We start from the raw sequence: 19,876 nt of genomic DNA, 5'->3' as shown, positions 1-19,876 counted from the left end.
TACACAAGCATGTGATTATGGTGAATCAAAAACATCAAAGGCTAAATCTTTTCCTGCTGCCACCGTACCACTTCATATTGAGTGGCCCTCCGTTGAGTCTATACCTCGGATATCAAAAGGCTCTACAAAGCACTCAACTATTAACCCTAATGCTATGGCAGCCTAGAACTACTCGATTGTAGAATATCGAGCTGAAATTCCTTCTGCTATGTCAGCATTGGAGGTACTCAAGTCATGCCCTACTCAAAGAAGTGCTTTGCTTTCGGCAGTCAGCAAAATAGACCCAAAGAATTCTTTAGTGCTCACTTTTGATACGTTGAATGTCAAAAAGAGACTTCCTCACCATATGGCTTTCCAGATAAAGTCCACATACCGAAAGACCAATATTTTTCAACCTGTTATAGATGAGGGAGCTTCCACATGCGTGATGTCTATGTCATGTTGGAAGGCCATTGGATCACCTTCAGCTGTTCCTTCACCCACCCTTTTGTCGGAATTTGATGTACATTCTCATAGGCCGCACAGGATTATCCCATCCTTTACCATCTGTGTTGGGGGAAAGGTAGTGAATATTAAGGCAGAAATCATCGATGCAAACCTGGATTATAACCTACTCTTAGGCAGGAATTGGATTTACGAGATGGATGCAATAGTTTCATCATTATTCTTCATCCTCTGTTTTCCTCATGATGTGAGGATTGTTAAAAGTTGATCAATTAGATTATTCTCCATGCGACTGATCTAATAACCACCCTATGAGTGATCTCAGTTAAAAATTATTAAATAGAGGTATTACAGACTCATGTGCTGGTGTGTGTCTAGGTTATTTAAGCAACGGATCGATCATATTTCAAATAAATAGACACTTGAAATGGAAGACAACAGAGAAACACAGTTAGCAAATATAAGAACATGAGAAATTAATAAGGAGTTCACCCTATCCTCCAGGGCTACATCTCCGGTCCAGCTTTTAGTGGTGGCCTTCTTTTATTGTGTCTTAAAGCAGATAATTACGAAGAAGGAGCTCAATATGAGTCTCCTGTCACAGGATAGCTTGGTAGGGTGGTTCTTGGATTTCCCAAGCCACTAGAGTACATAGACTCTTGGCCTTACCAGCTTTTTGACCTCTCAGGTTTACAATGGAAGGAGCCCAATGTGATGCTTGGTCCTAATAGGTCCCCTTCAAGGATGGCTCTAATTCCTCAAGCCCTCTAGTGCTCAATGTTGCCTTTGGTCAGCTCGGCCCTCTCTCTTCTCACTACTTTCTTTTTGCTTTCTCTATCTGCTTTCTTTGTTCTTCCGTGTGTGTGTGGGTGCCCCCTTTATGCTGGTTTGTGCATGGCCTTAAAGCCACTCGAGCTCATGGCTATTTGATTCCACTTCCAGCTCTGTCGGATCACTTGCTACCACTTCACCTAGAGTTCCCTATCTCGGCGTCATCATCAGACTCATAGGGAGTGGCCACTTGTCCTCCTGCAAACTACGCCAGCTTGCTTCGTTGGTTCATTCATTTAGTTACGTCGTGGAATGAGTCATCCACCACCTTGGTGGTCAAAGCAGACCTCAAGTTCTTCTAAATTACAGCTTAATCCCTCATTAAATCTAGTCTTATCGTCGAGTGCGATATCAGCTGTCATATCTGGATCCCCCAGATCCAATGTAATCTGCTCATTCCGCATAGTTGACTTGCTCGGCTGTTAGCGCGCGATGAGTGGCGGTTTTCTCTCTCCTCCGCTTGTCACATGTCGGGCGCTGAGTGGAATCACTCCGTTTTCACCAAAATTGCTTACTACCCAGGGATGCCCCTGATCAATACTGCCAGTTTTTGGAGTGCAGGTCTTGCCTTTGCCTTAGCCTTTCTCCTCACAGTTTTCCCAGCTCTCATGCAACCGAGTGCTTGGGGCCTCTCCATTTCAAGGGTTTTTGCCTAGCGATGCATGATTAGTGCTTCCATTTCCCAATACGGGTTTCCCAGGGGCTAATTTCACCTCCCGCGCAGTGTCCATGGGCCTCGGTCAGTGTGCTTTGACCGAGGTTCTCATCGTTCCATGCTAGCTTCCAACTGCCACTAGTTTAGAGGTGTTTTTGATCATTGTTCTGAATTCTTTGAAGTCTGTTCCGACCTGGTCCAGCCGTGGCTCTGTTGATCATTTGTTATGGATCCAATTCAGATCACGACCTTCCCACTGAAAAGCTTTTGGACCACCAAAAGTTGGTTTTCTTTCAAGAATTGACTAAGTGAGGATACTATTGTCTCACTTTCCCAATCTCAATCCACTTTGTACTGCTCAGCTTCAAACCTTTGAGTCTGATTCTGAGGTACTCAACATTTCCTCTACGCGTAGTCCTAACCTCCGTGTCCAAGACTGTGTCTTCCTGTAATTCATTTAGATATTCAGGTAACAAGTCATCAATAGAAGGCAATTGACTTTGCTCTTCAGGATCCTCAATCATTGAAGGATAAAACAATCTCAAGCAATCTGCATTTACAACTGAGTAGATGTGCATGTAAGCTAGTAGATCAAGGCGAAAATCATTTTCACCAATCTTCTCAAGTATCCTAAAAGGTCCGTACCTGATAGGCTTTAGCTTTTTAACTTCACCTTGCATCCTGTCCTTGCTGATATATAGCCAGAATTGGCCACCAACTTGGAAACTATGCTCCACCCAATGCTTGTCATGCCTTGCCTTGTATTTGGCTTGGCTCCCTTCCAGTTGTTCCTATACTGCTTGGTGGATCTCCTAGATCTATTCAATGAACCTAGTTGCCTTATCCACATCACTATGTCCATCAACGGTGGTATCATTACCAAAGACAAAATCCAAAGGAGACCTTGGTTTGAAACCAAAACAGGTTTCAAAAGGAGACCTCTATATAGAATAACGTTTTTCTCTGTTGTAAGCATGCTGCACATAACACAAGTGTTCATCCCAAAGCTTAGGATGTCTGCTGCAATATCCTCTGAGTAGCTGGATCACTATCCTGTTAACTACTTCTGTCTAGCCATTGGTTTGTGGATGAAAAGTTGTGCTTTCCTTCAGTTGGGTGTTCATCAAATACAACATACTTGACCAAAAATTCCCCACAAATCAGGTTTCTCGATCAGATACAATAGAAGTGCGTAACCCAAAATGAACCCATACATGTTCAAAGAATAGTTTTGCAGTTTAATCAGCTGTAATTTGCTTATTACAACGTATCAAAATGCACATTTTTATGAACCTATCCACAACCACATACAGATAATCATGAACCTTTCTAGACTTAGGCCGTACCCCAACAAAATCCATGGAAACACTTTCCCAGGGGTGAAAAGGAACTGGTAATGGAGTTTTCTATTGCTGGGCTTGCTTTTGGCACACATAGTACACCCTCTCACATATCTAGAAACTGTCTCACTCATTTTTGGCCAATAAAAAAATCTTTGCAGCTGTGCAACTATTTTACTTACCCCAAAGTGACCTGATGTCAGAGAAGTGAGTGACTCTCTCATTATATTTACTCTCTCTGTTTGTGGAATGCAAAGTTTCCCACAATGATATAAGAGTTTGTCCCTCACATGATAATCCAATTCTTCTACACATTTGCCTTGACTCAAAGTTGCATATACATCTTTAAAGTCTATATCTTGAGCATATTGTTCAATGTAGCTTTCACGTAGTACATAATTATGCTTAAGTATAGTAGATGCATTTATAATGGGTCTAGATAACATGTCTGCAACTTTGTTATGTATGCCCTTTTTATGTCTGATGACTAAATGAAATTGTTGTAGAAAACCCATCCACTTGTAATGTCTTGATTGCTACAATTTAGTTTGGGAGTCTCGATATTGATGTGGTTGATGATCAGTATGTATTACTGTCTCTTTGCCCATTAAGTAATGTTTCCACTTTTTCACACTTTGAACTAATGCATACAATTATTTATCATATGTAGGATAGTTAATTACTGCAGAATTAAAAGTCTCAGAATGATAACATATGGGTGTACTGTGTTGTGTCAACACTGCTCCCATGGCATAGTCACTGGCATCTGTTTAGATCTCAAATGGTCTTTGTAGATTAGGTAGTGCTAGTACAGGTGTTGTACTAATATTTTCTTTCAAGGTGTCGAAGGCTTTCTGATGTTTTCCTCCCCACTGAAACACCTTGTTCAATCCTTTCAAAGCATGTAATGGAGCTGCAATTGAGGAAAAGTTAGAGATGAACTTCCTCAGATATTGTGTTGCTCCCAAGAAGCTTCTCACTTCTATAGCAGACTTGGGTTCAGGCCAGTTTACAATGACTGCCACTTTAGAGCGATCTATTTTCAATTCACCACCCTCTACTATATGACCCAAATAATTTAGAGAGGTTTTTCCAAATTCACATTTGGAGAGTTTAACATAAAGTTTTTCTCTTGTCAAAACATCTAATTTCTGCTTAACATGTTTTAAGTGTTCCTCCCACGTTTTACAAAAAATCAGAATGTCATCAAGATATACAATAACAAAATCATCAAGAAAAGGTCTGAGTACATCATTCATTAATCTCATGAAAGTAGCAGGGGCATTGGTTAAGCCAAAAGGCATAACTAGCCACTCATACAATCCCTACTTTGTTTTGAAAGCAGTCCTCCATGCCTCTTGCTCTGCAACTCTGACCTAATGGTATCCACTATGCAAATCCAGCTTGGTGAAATAAACAACTTCCTTTAATTGATCCAAAAGATCATCTATGTGAGGAAGGGGATAATGATTTTTGATTGTTATCTTATTTAGTGCTCGGTAGTCAATGCACATTCTCCATGAACCATCTTTCTTTCTCACCCAAACGATTAGTGACCCACATGGTGATGTGCTAGGCCTGATGAATCCCTTCTTGAGCAACTCCTGTACCTACTTCTTGATTTCATCATTCTCTAAAGCAAACAACCTATACATTCCAATATTAGGCAATGGAACATCTTGCTGCAAAATAATATCATGTACTATTTCCTTTCTGGGTGGCAGACCATTAGGTTCTTGAAACAGAACATCATACTCTAAAACAATCTTTTCTATATCAGCTTGCTGCTGAGCATTACAACGCTCAAATACATTGGTTTTATCAGGTTTCTTTTCCTTTACAACCATTAGTAAGAATTGTTTGCACAAATTTATCATTCTTTTCATCTGCCTTGAGTTTATGAGAGTATAATTATTCTTGAGTATAATTATTCTTAGGTTGGGTGGACCCACCTATGGTTTGTGCATGATTTTCGCACATGTTTTTTGGACGCGATGGTTTTCGATCCATGGTATTGGATGCTTCAGCATGTATAAATATGTATTGCAACATTGAAAGGATCATAATGAAAAAACAAGCTGGTAGTCCCGGTTTTGGGATCCAGGGGAAAATATCTATGTATATGTGTTTTATGTGTTATGATCTCACATTGTATATTTTTTCTGTTTTAGAATTCGTATGCAGGTAATTTCTGTATGGGGTTAAAACCTACATCAATAACAATGTTTTATTCCTTGTCCACTACTTTTCACTGAGCTAAAAGTTTGTACACACAGGTCAGTCAATACCCAACCCGTGTATATGTATTAAAATGCTTAAAAAATTAAATTTCCCTAATTTTGGGGGAAATTCACGGGTTTTACCTGTTGATTACCTACTATTGCCCGTGGACCAACTATTTCCCAACTAAAAAAATAATTGGGAAAGGTATAAATAGACCTCTATGTGAAGCCCTTCAGGAGGAGAAGAGATAGAGTTATTATACTGAGATTATCCCTGACTGAGTCTGATGAATCCCTATGCCTCATGCCCTTCCCCAAGCTTCAGGAAACCCTTTTTTCCTTAATTATAGATATCCTTCCTTTTGCTTGAGATATCATGGTGTTAGCAATGGAAGAAGATTGTTGAAGGCTGGAATAGGACAAGTCTGGAGGATGGTTCTGCTTGGAGCCAAGGAAAGACTCACGTGAATTCTCTCTATGTTATTTATAGCTTACTACAATAAAATAAATGTTGTCTTGTTTCCGAAATTAACTATGTCTATGCATAAAATTATTGTTTAATTCATATATGAATGTCATTTTGATGTATGATCAATCATTTTTTTATATGATACAAAGTCAATTTCGTGAATATGCTTTACTTCTACACTACTATGTATGTTCGAATTGAATGATTTTTAGGTTTGAAGAACATCGGGAGTTGCAGAGGGTCTGGACCCTGCGGGACCTACTCGAATGAAGGAAATTTGGGTATAGTCACTCTTACGTAGTTTAATAATATAAGAATATTACCTGAGTTGGTTGAGTATTTCTTGTTGTAGTTTTCTTCTGCTCTGTTGGGGTTCTAACCCAAAGCCCTAGGGTTCTTTCACTTGAAACAGAATTGGTGACTCCACTGGGGATAACAATATTTTTATTCTTAGCTTGGGTTGTTCATTCTCAATCAGGGCTCACTCTTTGGTTTTCTTGCAGTTACAGTCTTATTTGGTCTACTAGAGTCCTAGGCCTCAAGTCTGATCTTTTGGATCAGACTCTATTTTTTATTTTTTCTTGCAAATCTTTGTATACGCTCTTTACTTTGTTTACAGTCACGCATAAACGCTTGTTTCTGTAAATTGAACTCGCATATACGTGATTTTCCTGCATCAGGAGCATGTATGCATGCCCCTGTGTTTGAACACAGTCGCATAAGCAAATTTCGACATTGTTTTTTCAAATCTTTTAGCCTAGATAGATTTGTTTCCTGGACTTTTAAGTCTCTGTGTGGTCAACTGATATCTGAAGAATTTAATTATTCGACAATCTTACTATTTCGAAGTCTCTTCCTCATTGAAAATATTTGGCCAAAGTTTTCTTTTTAAGTGGTTTGTAATTTATGTTTTGGCACACAAGACTTTGTCCTAAAGTTCTTGATTGTTTTGGTCCTCCAGAACACAAGAATTTTTTTAGTTTCAGTGTCAAGCCTGAATTTGAAATCTACTTGCTTTTCTCTCATTTGTTTTGTGTCCTCATAGATTTTCTTTCTTTTCGAAAGCATTTTTGATGAATTTGGAAGTATTTGTTTCCTGGCTTCTTGGTCAATTTGTTAAACTCTTTGCTACTATTTGGGTCATTTTGTACAAGTTGAAGTCTTTTTGCTCAAGTTTTCGTTCATTTTCGAGTTTTTAACTTGCAAAGACTCCTTGTACTCTTTTTTTGATCTTTTGAGTTTTAGTATCATTTTGGTGATTTCAAAAATTTGTTTTGGTTTCTTCTTTATAAAATAAAAGATCTAAAAAAGCTTTGTTTTTGTTTTCCTTTTGCCAAGTTTGGTTTATGGTTTCTTTTTGTTGTTGAAAGTGAATTGCGATCTTTTATAATTTGTTCTTACTATTTGGAGAAAATTTTGTGTTCAAAATTTGTATCCTCTTCAATACTTAAGTTGGCTCATTGTGAGTTGTAAACAATTGCTTTTGCTTTTTGAGAGTTATTTAGGATGTTGCATCTCCATTATATCTTGCATTAGGGTAGCTTTCATTGTTAAAGCATTCATAGTCTTTTAGTTTTTGGGTGTGTTAAGTGTGTTTCAGGGAAAGAAGAGAAAAAGTACTTTTCTTTGTAGAAGTTTCATAGAACCCCTATACAGATCTCTTTTCACCGAAGAAAAAATGGCTGCATTCATGTAGTTATTTTTTCATTGATTTATGTTGCATCATACAAACATCATTGGTTTCACTCCCATATTTACCCTTGACTTAAAGAATAACCATTAAATCAAGTGATTAATTAAAATAAACTATAACTTTTATTTTGTCATCAGAATAAACGAACAAGTTTAGGTTTATTAGGGCCTTGGATTAGGCAAGAGGAGAGTTAACTCTCCAAGGCCACTGAAAATTACAAAACATAGAAGTTTGATTAATGAGCGAAATCCAATATCATTAGGGAGACCAAGAAAGATCTGTAACTAGGAGTAAAGCACGAGGGAGAGTGAAGATAAGGATGAGAGATACATCCTCTCTTACTTGTCGGATCCCACCTCACGACTATTCCGCTCGGCTTATGATATGAGTTGGTGACCATAGTTGCCTATCCTACAGATCACACAGGTGACTATGGAGTGGAATCCTGTGGCACCTTAGGCTGAAGTTGTATCACGTTCAACAATACTTCTGGAGGGTACCCTTGTGAAGCTTGGGTGCTTGCACTGGCAAAGGTTGTTGTCTGGAGGTCAGCATAACTACCTCTGATACCTTCGCTAGTAGGCCTAGGGTGTAATTACCCCAGTCTATTTTTGGAACGCCCTTGCTATTAACTTTATTGTATTTTGGTATTTCGTAGTAATCACCTAGAGTAGAAAAACTCAAGAGTTGTTTGATTGTTGATATCTTTAGGGACTTTCTAGTGAGTGTTGTTTGCTTCTAGTTAGCCTAGCTTTATAATTTTTTTAGTCTTTAAGTAGATCTTTTAAATAATTCAAAGTGGTTGATCGACCATCTCGACGGTCTATGAGACTTCATGGGATATCACCTATGAGTCCTGAGCCTTCTCTTAGAAGGCATAGGAGCAATTCTGCTAGTGGTTTTCAACCAGTGGCAACAAGCCCATCGAAGATTGATCCTCTGCTTGGGGTCGTTAATTCAAAAGATAGACCTAGCACCAGTAGAGAGTTAGAGAGGAACATACTAGTTCTTTCACGAGTACTTTTTTAGTCGGAAGATAATATTGAAGTTGAAGAGCTTTTAGAATCGGTTGTGCTCTGAATTCTCCTCTTCCTCCTGATCATTCATATGTTCTATTATATGTCGGAACCTCGTCTCATAGGCCTTCGAGCCCACGTTTACACCCATATATTCTTTTGATAACCACTGCTAGAAGCATGGCATCTACAACGAGTGTTGAGAGTGTGCAAAATCCCATATTTTTACAAGGAGGAGGAACTATTTCCATCCCTTCTATTACTCCTAACACAACTATATTTGGGTTTGCTTCCATTCCATCAAAGAGTGGAAGTTCTCAGGCTACTGCATCCGGTTTTGGATTTATCCCTTATGGAATGTCATCTCATGGGATTCCTTCAGATCCTTTGAACATACCATTGACTGCCTCCACATCCATGATGAGTGGATTGACTTCCTTTCAGGATATCCCATTTGGAAGTGATCATATACCACACTCCAATCCAACAGTAGGATCAATGCCTTTTTCCTTTACAGGTCAAGGTAATAACCCACTCCAGAGATGGACAAGCCCTGCAGTTAGTGGGATAGGAGATGGGAATCAATTTTATTCTGGCCAACAAGGGAACGTGCCATATTCTTCAGTTAATTCAGTTCAGAATTTTCGACCCTCTACTAACACATGGAATCTTTATCAAGGGCTATTAGCTCCTTTTAACACTTCGTTAGGGTGTACCTTCACTAGTTATGGAGGATTTTCGGCAGGAGTTCGTCAAACTCCAAATTTTACTAGACCATAAAGAGCACCTCTTGTTTCGGTAGGATCTATGAGTTACTTCAAGCAACCTGGTTTTTTTCAAAATCTAGGTCATTTTTTTCAAACTTTGGGAACCCCGCCTGCACTAGATGGAATTCGCAAGGTCTACCACGACTCCCTTTTCTGGCCACGCTGAACTTAACTCAATTGACAAATGATCTGATTTGGCACCATCTAGCTTGGCCTTCAGTTCCAACTAAGCTTCCCTTGGATATCCCAAAATTCGAAGGGATGAGTGGTGAATATCCGGGAGACCATGTAACCACATTTCACTTATGGTGCTCATCCAACTCCCTGATAGATGATTCAGTCAGGTTGAGTTTATTTCAGAGCACCCTAATCTGAAATGTGGCCAAATGGTATATAGAGTTGCCATGGGACACCTATATTTATTTTTGTGATTTGGCTAATGTCTTTTTGAACCATTTTCAGTTGCCTGTCTGATATGAAGACGGAACTGAACTTCTGGCTAACTTTCAATAAGACACTGTAACTAACATTTCGACTCACATCCAGGAATGAAGGAGGAGGAAAAGGATTATCAAAGCTGAAATCCCACCAGAGTTCCTTCTCGAATGGTTTCTCAAATCATTACAACCTGAGATCTCAAAGGATGTGTCTCTCTCTAGTGTTTATACGGAAAAGCGGACCATTTTCAAAGCCTAGCAATTGGAACTGATATATTCTCAATCTGGGGTTCATTAGAAAATTCTACCTGATGCTCCTATATCTAAGGTTGATTTAGCCAAACCGAAACTAGGTCCCCATGATGATGGTATAGTTAGATCGATTGATGTTAACAGGGTGAACCTATTGAATCAGTTATAACAATTGTCTCTACAAACTACTTCTTCAACCCAAGCAACACCATCTGTACCTACACCTTCCCAACCTACCTCTATAAACATCGTGCAGACCACTAACCCCAAAAGAAATCAACAATCTGATGGGAAGAGGAAGGGATGAGGTAAGAAGAGGAACCAGGAAGGAAAAGGCAATGCAAACAAACTCAGCAATGATGCCAGAGACGGTATGGAAGAGTCCAAGAACGAGGTAAAATTTCCATGCAAGTCATACAATGGAGATCATCTGACTCATCTTTGCCCTAAGATACAAGACACTTGGGGCTTATTAGTACAAAAAGGGTCCTCCAACTCCCAAGCTGTTCGACTAACCCTTTTCCCCAAGGGCAACAATTAATTGCTGGCACGAATTCTAATAATGGTACCTCCGCCAAGGGCAACAAGGAAGGGGAAAATTCGTCAAATGTTTATATGATGAGCTCTCATATCGATGTTGTTACACAAGTACATGATTATGGTGAATCAGAAACATCCAACACTAAATCTTTTCCTGAAGCCACCAAACCACTTCATATTGAGTGACCCTCCGTTGAGTCTATACCTCAGATATCAAAAGGCTCTACAAAGCACTCAACTATTAACCCTAATGCTAGGGCAGCCTAGACCTACTTGATTATAGAATATCGGGCTAAAATTCCTTGTGCTATGTCAGCATTGGAGGTACTCAAGTCATGCCCTACTCAGAGAAGTGCTTTACTTTTGGAAATCAGCGCAATAGACGCAAAGAATTCTTTAGTGCTCACTTTTGATACTTTGAATGTCAAAAAGAGACTTCCTCTCCATATGGCTTTCTAGATAAAGTTCACATACCGAAAGACCAATATTTTTCAAACTATTATAGATGAGAGGGCTTCCACATGCATGATGTCTATGTCATGTTGGAAGGCCATTGGATCACTTTCAGCTGTTCCTTCACCGACCCTTTTTTCGGAATTTGATGGACATTATCATAGGGCGCACGGGATTATCCCATCCTTTACTATCTGTGTTGGGGCAAAGGTAGTGAATATTAAGGTAGAAATCATCAATGCGAACCTAGATTATAACCTACTCTTAGGCAGGAATTGGATTTACGAGATGGATGCAAATAGTTTCATCATTATTCTGCATCCTCTGTTTTCCTCATGATGTGAGGATTGTTAGAGTTGATCAGTTAGATTATTCTCCATGTGACTGATCTGATAACCACCCTATGAGTGATCTCAGTTACAAATTATTAAATAAAGGTATTACAGACTCAGGTGCTGGTGTGTGTCTAGGTTATTTAAGCAACGGATCGATCAGATTTCAAATACACAGACACGTGAAATGAATACAGAAGAGAAATACAATTAGCAAATATAAGAACACAAGAAATTAATAAGGAGTTCACCCTATCCTCTAGGGCTACATCTCCGGTCCAGCTTTCAGTGGTGGCCTTCTTTTATTGTGTCTTAAAGAAGAAAATTATGAAGAAGGAGCTCAATATGAGTCTCCAGTCACAGGATAGCTTGCTAGGGTGGTTCTTGAATTTCCCAAGCCACTAGAGTACATAGACTCTTGGCCTTACTAGCTTTCTGACCTCTCAGATTTACAATGGAAGGAGCCCAATGTGGTGCTCGATCTTGACAGTTCCCCTTCAGGGATGGCTCGAATTCCTCAAGCCTTCTAGTGCTCGATGTTTCCTTTGGTCAGCTCGGCCCTATGTCTTCTCACTACTTTGTTTTTGCTTTCTCTATCTGCTTTCTCTGTTCTTCCATGTGTGTGTGGGTGCCCCCTTTTTGCTGGTTTGTGCATGGCTTTAAAGCCACTCAAACTCATGGCTATTTGATTCCTCTTCCAGCTCTGTCGGATCACCTGCTACTGCTTCTCTTAGAGATCACTATCTCAGCGTCATTATTAGACTCACAGTGAGTGGCCACTTGTCCTCCTGCAAACTGTGCCAACTTGCTTCGTTGGTTCGTTTCTTTAGTTATGTCGTGGAATGAGTCATCCGCCACCTTGGTGGTCAAAGAAGACCTCAAGTTCTTCTAAATCACAGCTTAATCCCTTATCAAATCTGGTCTTATCGTCAGGTGCAATATCAACTATCAGATCTGGATCCCCCAAATCCAATGCAATCCACTCATTTTGCGCGGTTGACTTGCTCGACTGTTATCACGCGATGAGTGGAGGTTTTCTCTCTCCTCCACTTGCCACGTGTTGGGAACTGAGCGGAATCGCTCCATTTTCGCCAAAACTGCTTACTGCCCAGGGATGCCCCTGATCAATACTGCTGGTTTTTGGAGCGCAGGTCTTTCCTTTGCCTTAGCCTTTCTGCTCACAGTTTTCCCAGCTCTCATGCAACCGAGTGCTCGGGGCCTCTCCATTTCGAGGGTTTTTGCCTAGCGATGCATGATTAGTGCTTCCGTTTCCCAATCTGAGTTTCCCAGGGGCTAATTTTACCTCCTGCACAGTCTCCATGGGCCTGAGTGAGCATGTTTTGACCGAGGTTCTCATCGTTCCATGCTAGCTTCCAACTGCCACTGGTTTAGAGGTGTTTTTGATTACCGTTCTGAATTCTTTGAAGTCTGTTCTGACCTGGTCCAGCCATGGCTCTATTGATCATTCGTTATGGATCCAATTCAGATCATGGTCTTCCCACTGAAAAGCTTTTGGACCACCAAAAGTTGGTTTTCTTTCAAGAATTTACTAAGTGAGGATATTGTTGTCTCACTTGCCCAATCTCAATCCACTTTGCACTGCTCGGCTTCAAACCTTTGAGTCTGATTCTGAGGTACTCAACATTTCCTCTGCTTGTAGTCCTCACCTCCATGTCCAGGACTGTGTCTTCCTACAATTCATTCAGATATTTAGGTAGCAAGTCATCAATAGAAGGAAATTGACTTTGCTCTTCAAGATCCTCAATCATTGAAGGTTAGAACAATCTCAAGCAATCTACATTTACGATTGAGTAGATGTGCATGTAAGCTAGTAGATCAAGGCGAAAATAATTTTCTCCAATCTTCTCAAGTATCCTAAAAGGTCCATACCTGATAGGCTTTAGCTTTTTAACTTCACCTTGCATCTTGTCCTTACTGATATACAGCCAGACCTGGTCACCAACTTGGAAAGTATGCTCCACCCAATGCTTTTCATGCTTTGCCTTGTATTTGGCTTGGCTTCTTTCCAGCTGTTCCTATACTACTTGGTGGATCTCCTAGATCTGTTCAATGAACCTAGTTGCCTTGTCCACATCACTTTGTCCATCAATGGTGGTATCTTTACCAAAGAAAAAATCCAAAGGAGACCTTGGTTTGAAACCAGCACATGTTTCAAAAGGGGACCTCTATGTAGAATAATATTTTGCTCTGTTGTAAGCATGCTACACATAACACAAGTGTTCATCCCAAATCTTAGTATGTTTGTTGTAATATCCTCTGAGTAGATGGATCACTATCCTATTAACTACTTCTGTCTAGCCATCGTTTTGTGGATGAAAATATGTGCTTTTCTACAGTTGGCTGTCCATCAGCTCCAACATACTTGACCAAAAATTCCCCACAAATCGGGTGTCTTCATCAGATACAATATAAGTGGGTAACCCAAAATGAACCCATACATGTTCAAAGAATAGTTTTGCAGCTTAATCAGTTGTAATCTGCTTATTACAACGTATCAAAATGCACATTTTGCTAAACCTATCCACAACCACATACAGATAATCATGAACCTTTCTAGACTTAGGCAGTCCCCCAACAAAATCCATGGAAACACTTTCCCAGGGGTGAGAAGGAACTGGTAATGGAGTGTACAGGCCTAGTTTCCTATTGCTGGGCTTGCTTTTGGCACACATAGTACACCGTCTCACATATCTAGAAAGTGCTCATTCATTTCTGGCCAATAACAAAATCTTTGCAGTTGTGCAACTATTTTACTTACCCCAAAGTGACCTAATGTCAGAGAAGTGTGTGCCTCTCTGATTATATTTACTCTCTCTATTTGTGGAATGCATATTTCCCCACAATGATATAAGAGTCAGCCCTTCACATGATAATCCAATTCTTCTACACTTTTGCCTTGACTCAAAGTTTCATATACATATTTAAAGTCTATATCTTGGGCATATTGTTCAATGTAGCTTTCATGTAGTACAGAATTATGCTTAAGTATAGTAGATGCATTTATAATGGGTCTAGATAACATGTCTGCAACTTTGTTATGTATGCCCTTTTTATGTCTGATGACTAAATGAAACTGTTGTAGAAAACCAATCCACTTGCAATGTCTTGATTGTTGCAATTTAGTTTGGGAGTGTAGATATTGAAGTGGTTGATGATCAATATGTATTACTATCTCTTTTCCCATTAAGTAATGTTTCCACGTTTTCACACTTTCAACTAATGCATACAATTCGTTATCATATGTAGGATAGTTAACTACTGCAAAATTAAAAGTCTCAGAATGATAACATATGGGTTTATTGTGTTGTGTCAACACTGCTCCCATCGCATAGTCACTGGCATCTGTTTGGATCTCAAATGGTCTTTGTAGATCAGGCAGTGCTAGTATAGGTGTTGTACTAATATTTTCTTTCAAGGTGTCGAAGTCTTTCTGATGTTTGCCTCCCCACTAAAACACCTTGTTTAATCCTTTCAAAGCATGTAAGGGAGCTGCAATTGAGGAAAAGTTAGAGATGAAATTCCTCAGATATTGTGTTGCTCCTAAGAAGCTTCTCACTTCTGTAGCAGACTTGGGTTTAGGCCAGTTTACAATGATTGCCACTTTAGAGGGATCAATTTTCATTTCACCACCCTCTACTATATGACCGAAATAGTTTAGAGAGGTTTTGCCAAATTCACATTTGGAGAGTTTAACATAAAGTTTTTCTCTTTTCAAAACATCTAATTTCTGCTTAACATGCTTTAAGTGTTCCTCCCATGTTTTACTAAAAATTAGAATGTCATCCAGATATACAATAACAAAATCATCAAGAAAAGGTCTGAGTACATCATTCATTAATCTCATGAAAGTAGTAGGGGCATTGGTTAAGCCAAAAGGCATAACTAGCCACTCATACAATCCCTACCTTGTTTTGAAAGTAGTCTTCCATGCATCTTGCTCTGCAACTCTGACCTAATGGTATCCACTATGCAAATCCAGCTTGGTGAAATAAACAACTTCCTTTAATTGATCCAAAAGATAATCTATGCGAGGAACGGGATAACGATTTTTGATTGTTATCTTATTTAGTGCTCGGTAGTCAATGCACATTCTCCACGAGCCATCTTTCTTTCTCACCAAAACGATTGGTGACCCACATGGTGATGTGCTAGGCCTGATGAACCCCTTCTCGAGCAACTCTTGCACCTACTTCTTGATTTCAGCATTCTCTAAATCAAACAACCTATACATTCCAATATTAGGCAATGGAACATCTTGCTGCAAAATAATATCATGTACTATTTCCTTTTTGGGTGGCAGACCTTTAGGTTCTTGACATAGAACATCATACTCTAAAACAATATTTTCTATATCAGCTTGCTGCTGAGCATTACAACACTGAAATAGATTGGTTTTATCAAGTTTCTTTTCCTTTACAACCATTAGTAAGAATTGTTTGCACAAATTTATCATTCTTTTCATCTACCATGAGTTTACGAGAGTATAATTATTCTTGAGCTTATGAGCTCTTACAAAGTATTCAATTCCATCTTTAACAAGTAGATACTTGTTCTCAGCTCTATAAAAAATAGCCTTTTTATCATACAAGTAAGGACTCCCTAAAATAATTTCACATATATCCTTATGTCTAACTCAACCTCATCTACAAATGCTAACCCAAAAGAAAACTTGAGTTTGCACTGTGTAGTCAATTGTAGTTGTGCTTTATCATTCAACCATCGTAATGGGTATGGTTTCTTGTGAGGTGTGGTTGCTAATCCCAATTTCTTTACAATTTCTTCAGAAATCAAATTTACTTGTGATCCACTATCAAACAAAGTATCATTCTTTTGATGTTTGGAAACAACTCAAATATGGAAAAGCTCATGTCTTTTTCAATCATGTTCTTCATCAATAATAGATTGAGCAGAATTATTAGTAGATGCTTTAGAACTCTTACCTTTTATACCTGTGGCTATAATGATTGTTTCATCTCCCGAGTCTAACCCCAAATATTTCTGAATAGCTGCAACAGTCTTCTTCTTCTTGCCCTCAGACTTCTTAGGTCTCAACTCTGGATGCAAAATCCAACAGTGCTCATCATCATGCCCATCCTTTCTACAGTGAGTGCATGAAGCTTTGCTTTTCTATGTAGTGTTAGCCTTCCTTGCTTTCCACTTCTACATTCTTTTCTCCTTGCTCTTGCTTGCAGTGGGTTGGGATGGTCCCCCAACTTCTGGATTTCCATTCTTTCCTCTAGCCTCTAGATGAGTAGCTTGTACAGATACCTCATCTATACTAGTGGGATTAAACATGAGGATGGTATGCCTCATGTAGCTGTGTAGACCACCAATGTACTTCAAAAGAGTCTCTGGTGAGTCTAATGAGATTCCTAGAATCAATGCTCTCTTTCTAAATTCTTGAGTGTACCCTTGCACACTTTTCCCTTTCAACTGCCAAAGAGTTTTCCAACTCATCATGGCTTGTTGCATGTAGGCCAATGGATAGAATTGCTTCTTGATGGCAGAAACAAATTCACTCCAGACAGAGATAGTCTTACCATGTCTTTTCATGTCAGCTTGGGTTCTGCCTTCCCACCAAACCAAGGTAGTGCCTCCTAGGCATAGGCTTGCCAGCTGAATTTTGCTCTTGTCTGAGTCGATGTTCTACACTCTGCAATACACATAAATTTGTCTAATCCAATTGGCGAACTTTTCAACATTTATCTCTCCATCATATATGGGCAAATTGAATTTAACATCCATCTTGATCAAAGATGATTTCTTATTATGCACAGGGCTATTAGGAGGTGTTAGAAATTTTTCCTCTTTCCCTTTTACTTTTGAGGGGTCATGGGAATGGAATTCATCTTCTTCTTTATCTTGTTTAGAGCCTGATGAACCTTCATCCTTGTGCTTTCTAAATTCCCTATACATTTCTTCTACCATAGACTTTATGGCTAGGAAACTCTCTATGAATTGAGGGTCTGGCCCCACAGAACCTTCCTCTGACATGGTCTTCTGAGGATAGACTCTCCCAATCTTAGAATTAGTTTCAACCAACTCTCCTTCTCCTGATTTGAGCTTTGATCTAGTGAGCATTCAGTAGCTAAACCAATACAATCTTGTCTAACCTTACAGCCTAGAGCTCTAATACCACTTGATCTGATAACCATCCTATGAGTGATCTCAGTTAAAAAAGATTAAATAGAGGTATTACAAACTCATGTGCTGGTGTGTGTCTAGGTTATTTAAGCAATGGATCGATCAGATTGCAAATACATAAACACTTGAAATGGAAGACAGCAGAGAAATACAGTAAGAAAATATAAGAACACAAGAAATTAATAAGGAGTTCACCCTATCCTCCAGGGCTACATCTCTGGTCCAGATTTCAGTGGTGGCCTTCTTTTATTGTGTCTCAAAGCAAAGAATTACAAAGAAGGAGCTCAATATGAGTCTCTTGTCACAGGATAGCTTGGCAGGGTGGTTCTTGGATTTCCCAAGCCACTACAGTACAAAGACTCTTGACCTTACCAGCTTTCGGACCTCTCGAGTTTACAATGGAAGGAGCCCAATGTGGTGCTTGGTCCTAACAAATCCCCTTCAGGGATGGCTTGAATTCCTCAAGCCCTCTGGTGCTCGATGCTGCCTTTGGTCATCTTGGCCCTCTGTCTTCTCACTACTTTTTTTTGCTTTCTCTATCTGCTTTCTCTGTTCTTCCGTGTGTGTGTGGGTGCCCCCTTTTTGTTGGTTTGTGCATGGATTTAAAACCACTCGAGCTCATGGTTGCTCGATTCCTCTTCCAACTTCATCAGATCACCTACTACTGCTTCGCTTGGAGTTCCCTATCTTGGCGTCATCATCAAACTCACAGGGAGTGGCCACTTGTCCTCCTGCGAACTGCACCAACTTGCTTCATTGGTTTGTTTCTTTAGTTACGTCACATAATGAATCATCTGCCACCTTGGCGGTTAAAGCAGACCTCATTTTCTTCTAAAACATGGCTTAATCCCTCGTTAAATCTGGTCTTATCGTTAGTCGCAATATCAGCCATCAGATCTGGATCCCCAAAATCCAACGCCATCTGCTCGTTTCGTGTCGTTGACTTGCTCGACCATTAACATGCTATGAGTGCCGATTTTCTCTCTCCTCTGCCTGCCATGTGTCGGGCACTTAATGGAATTGCTCCATTTTGGCCAAAACTGCTTACCGCCAGGGGATGCCCCCGATCAATACCGCTGGTTTTTGGAGCGCAGGTCCTGCCTTTGCCTTAGCCTTTCTGCCCATGGTTTTCCCAGCTCTCATGTGACCGAGTGCTCGGGGCCTCTCCATTTCGAGGGTTTTTTCCTAGCGATCCACGATTAATGCACTGATCACGCATCAAAAGCTCCCTCTATTTCCTGATCCAGGCTTCCCAAGGGCTAATTTCACCTGCTGCGCAGTCTCCATGGGCCTCGGTCAACACGCTTTGACCGAGGTCCTCATCGTTCCACACTAGCTGCCAAGTGCCACTGGTTTAGAGGTGTTTTTTATCGTTGTTCTGAATTTTTTGAAGTCTATCCTGACCTGGTCCAGCCATGGCTCTGTTGATCATTCTTTATGGATCCAATTCAGATCAGTGACTCTCATGCAACTTAAGATTCTACCATTCCATTGGTGGACAATTCTTGTCAACCTATTGAGAATTATGAGTTGGGATGTACTCTTTGTTAATGGTGTTATAGAGATATTTGGGCACTTCAACCCCAATCTTATATGTCAATAAACTAGGGCTTTTAAACCCCTAAAAGTTTTTTTTCATACCCTAAAAGATCATGGTCATCTGATTACATCATTCCCCAAAAGTTCCACCTAAAAAACCATCCAGAATTGGCCTAAATTGGACCATACTAATTGCTCCACTATCAGGGTGCGATGCATACTGACTTCTACACTAGCCAGGTGTGATGCATACTGATAAGGACTTCTGTAGGGTCTGATGAGGGAGGATGGACAAATTTCCGAGACAGTTTGCTAAGTGGATACTTAGGGAATATTCTAGAAACTTCTCCTATGACACTTACCTCTCTGAATTCACCCGGGGATGAGTAAGACATCCAAGAAATCTCCTAGTGGAACCAAAAGAAACAAGTGGAATGACACTAATCAAAACCCTAGAGATGACTCACACCATTGCACACATCAATAAATGGATCCCTCATCTAAGAGATCCAGAGCCTGGAATATTTTGAATTGCAAGGAAGTGATGATAGTTTGTGTTTGAGATAAGAGTATTGTATTGCTGGTGTGATTTGCAATTTCATGAGGTGAAGAGGGCTTGATGCTGGGAGGATGATTGGGTTGTAATTCTCCCTTCTATTTAATAAAGTTCTTCAAGTTTTCTTCCATATAATTGTGAACTTGTGAATGTTGTTATTTGTGA

The sequence above is a fragment of the Pinus tabuliformis genome, chromosome 7, assembly GCF_031772625.1.
Source record: "Pinus tabuliformis cultivar Carrire ecotype Pingquan chromosome 7, CPIR1, whole genome shotgun sequence".
In the NCBI taxonomy this organism is placed as follows: Eukaryota; Viridiplantae; Streptophyta; class Pinopsida; order Pinales; family Pinaceae; genus Pinus; species Pinus tabuliformis.
This window is presented reverse-complemented; position numbering follows the sequence as displayed.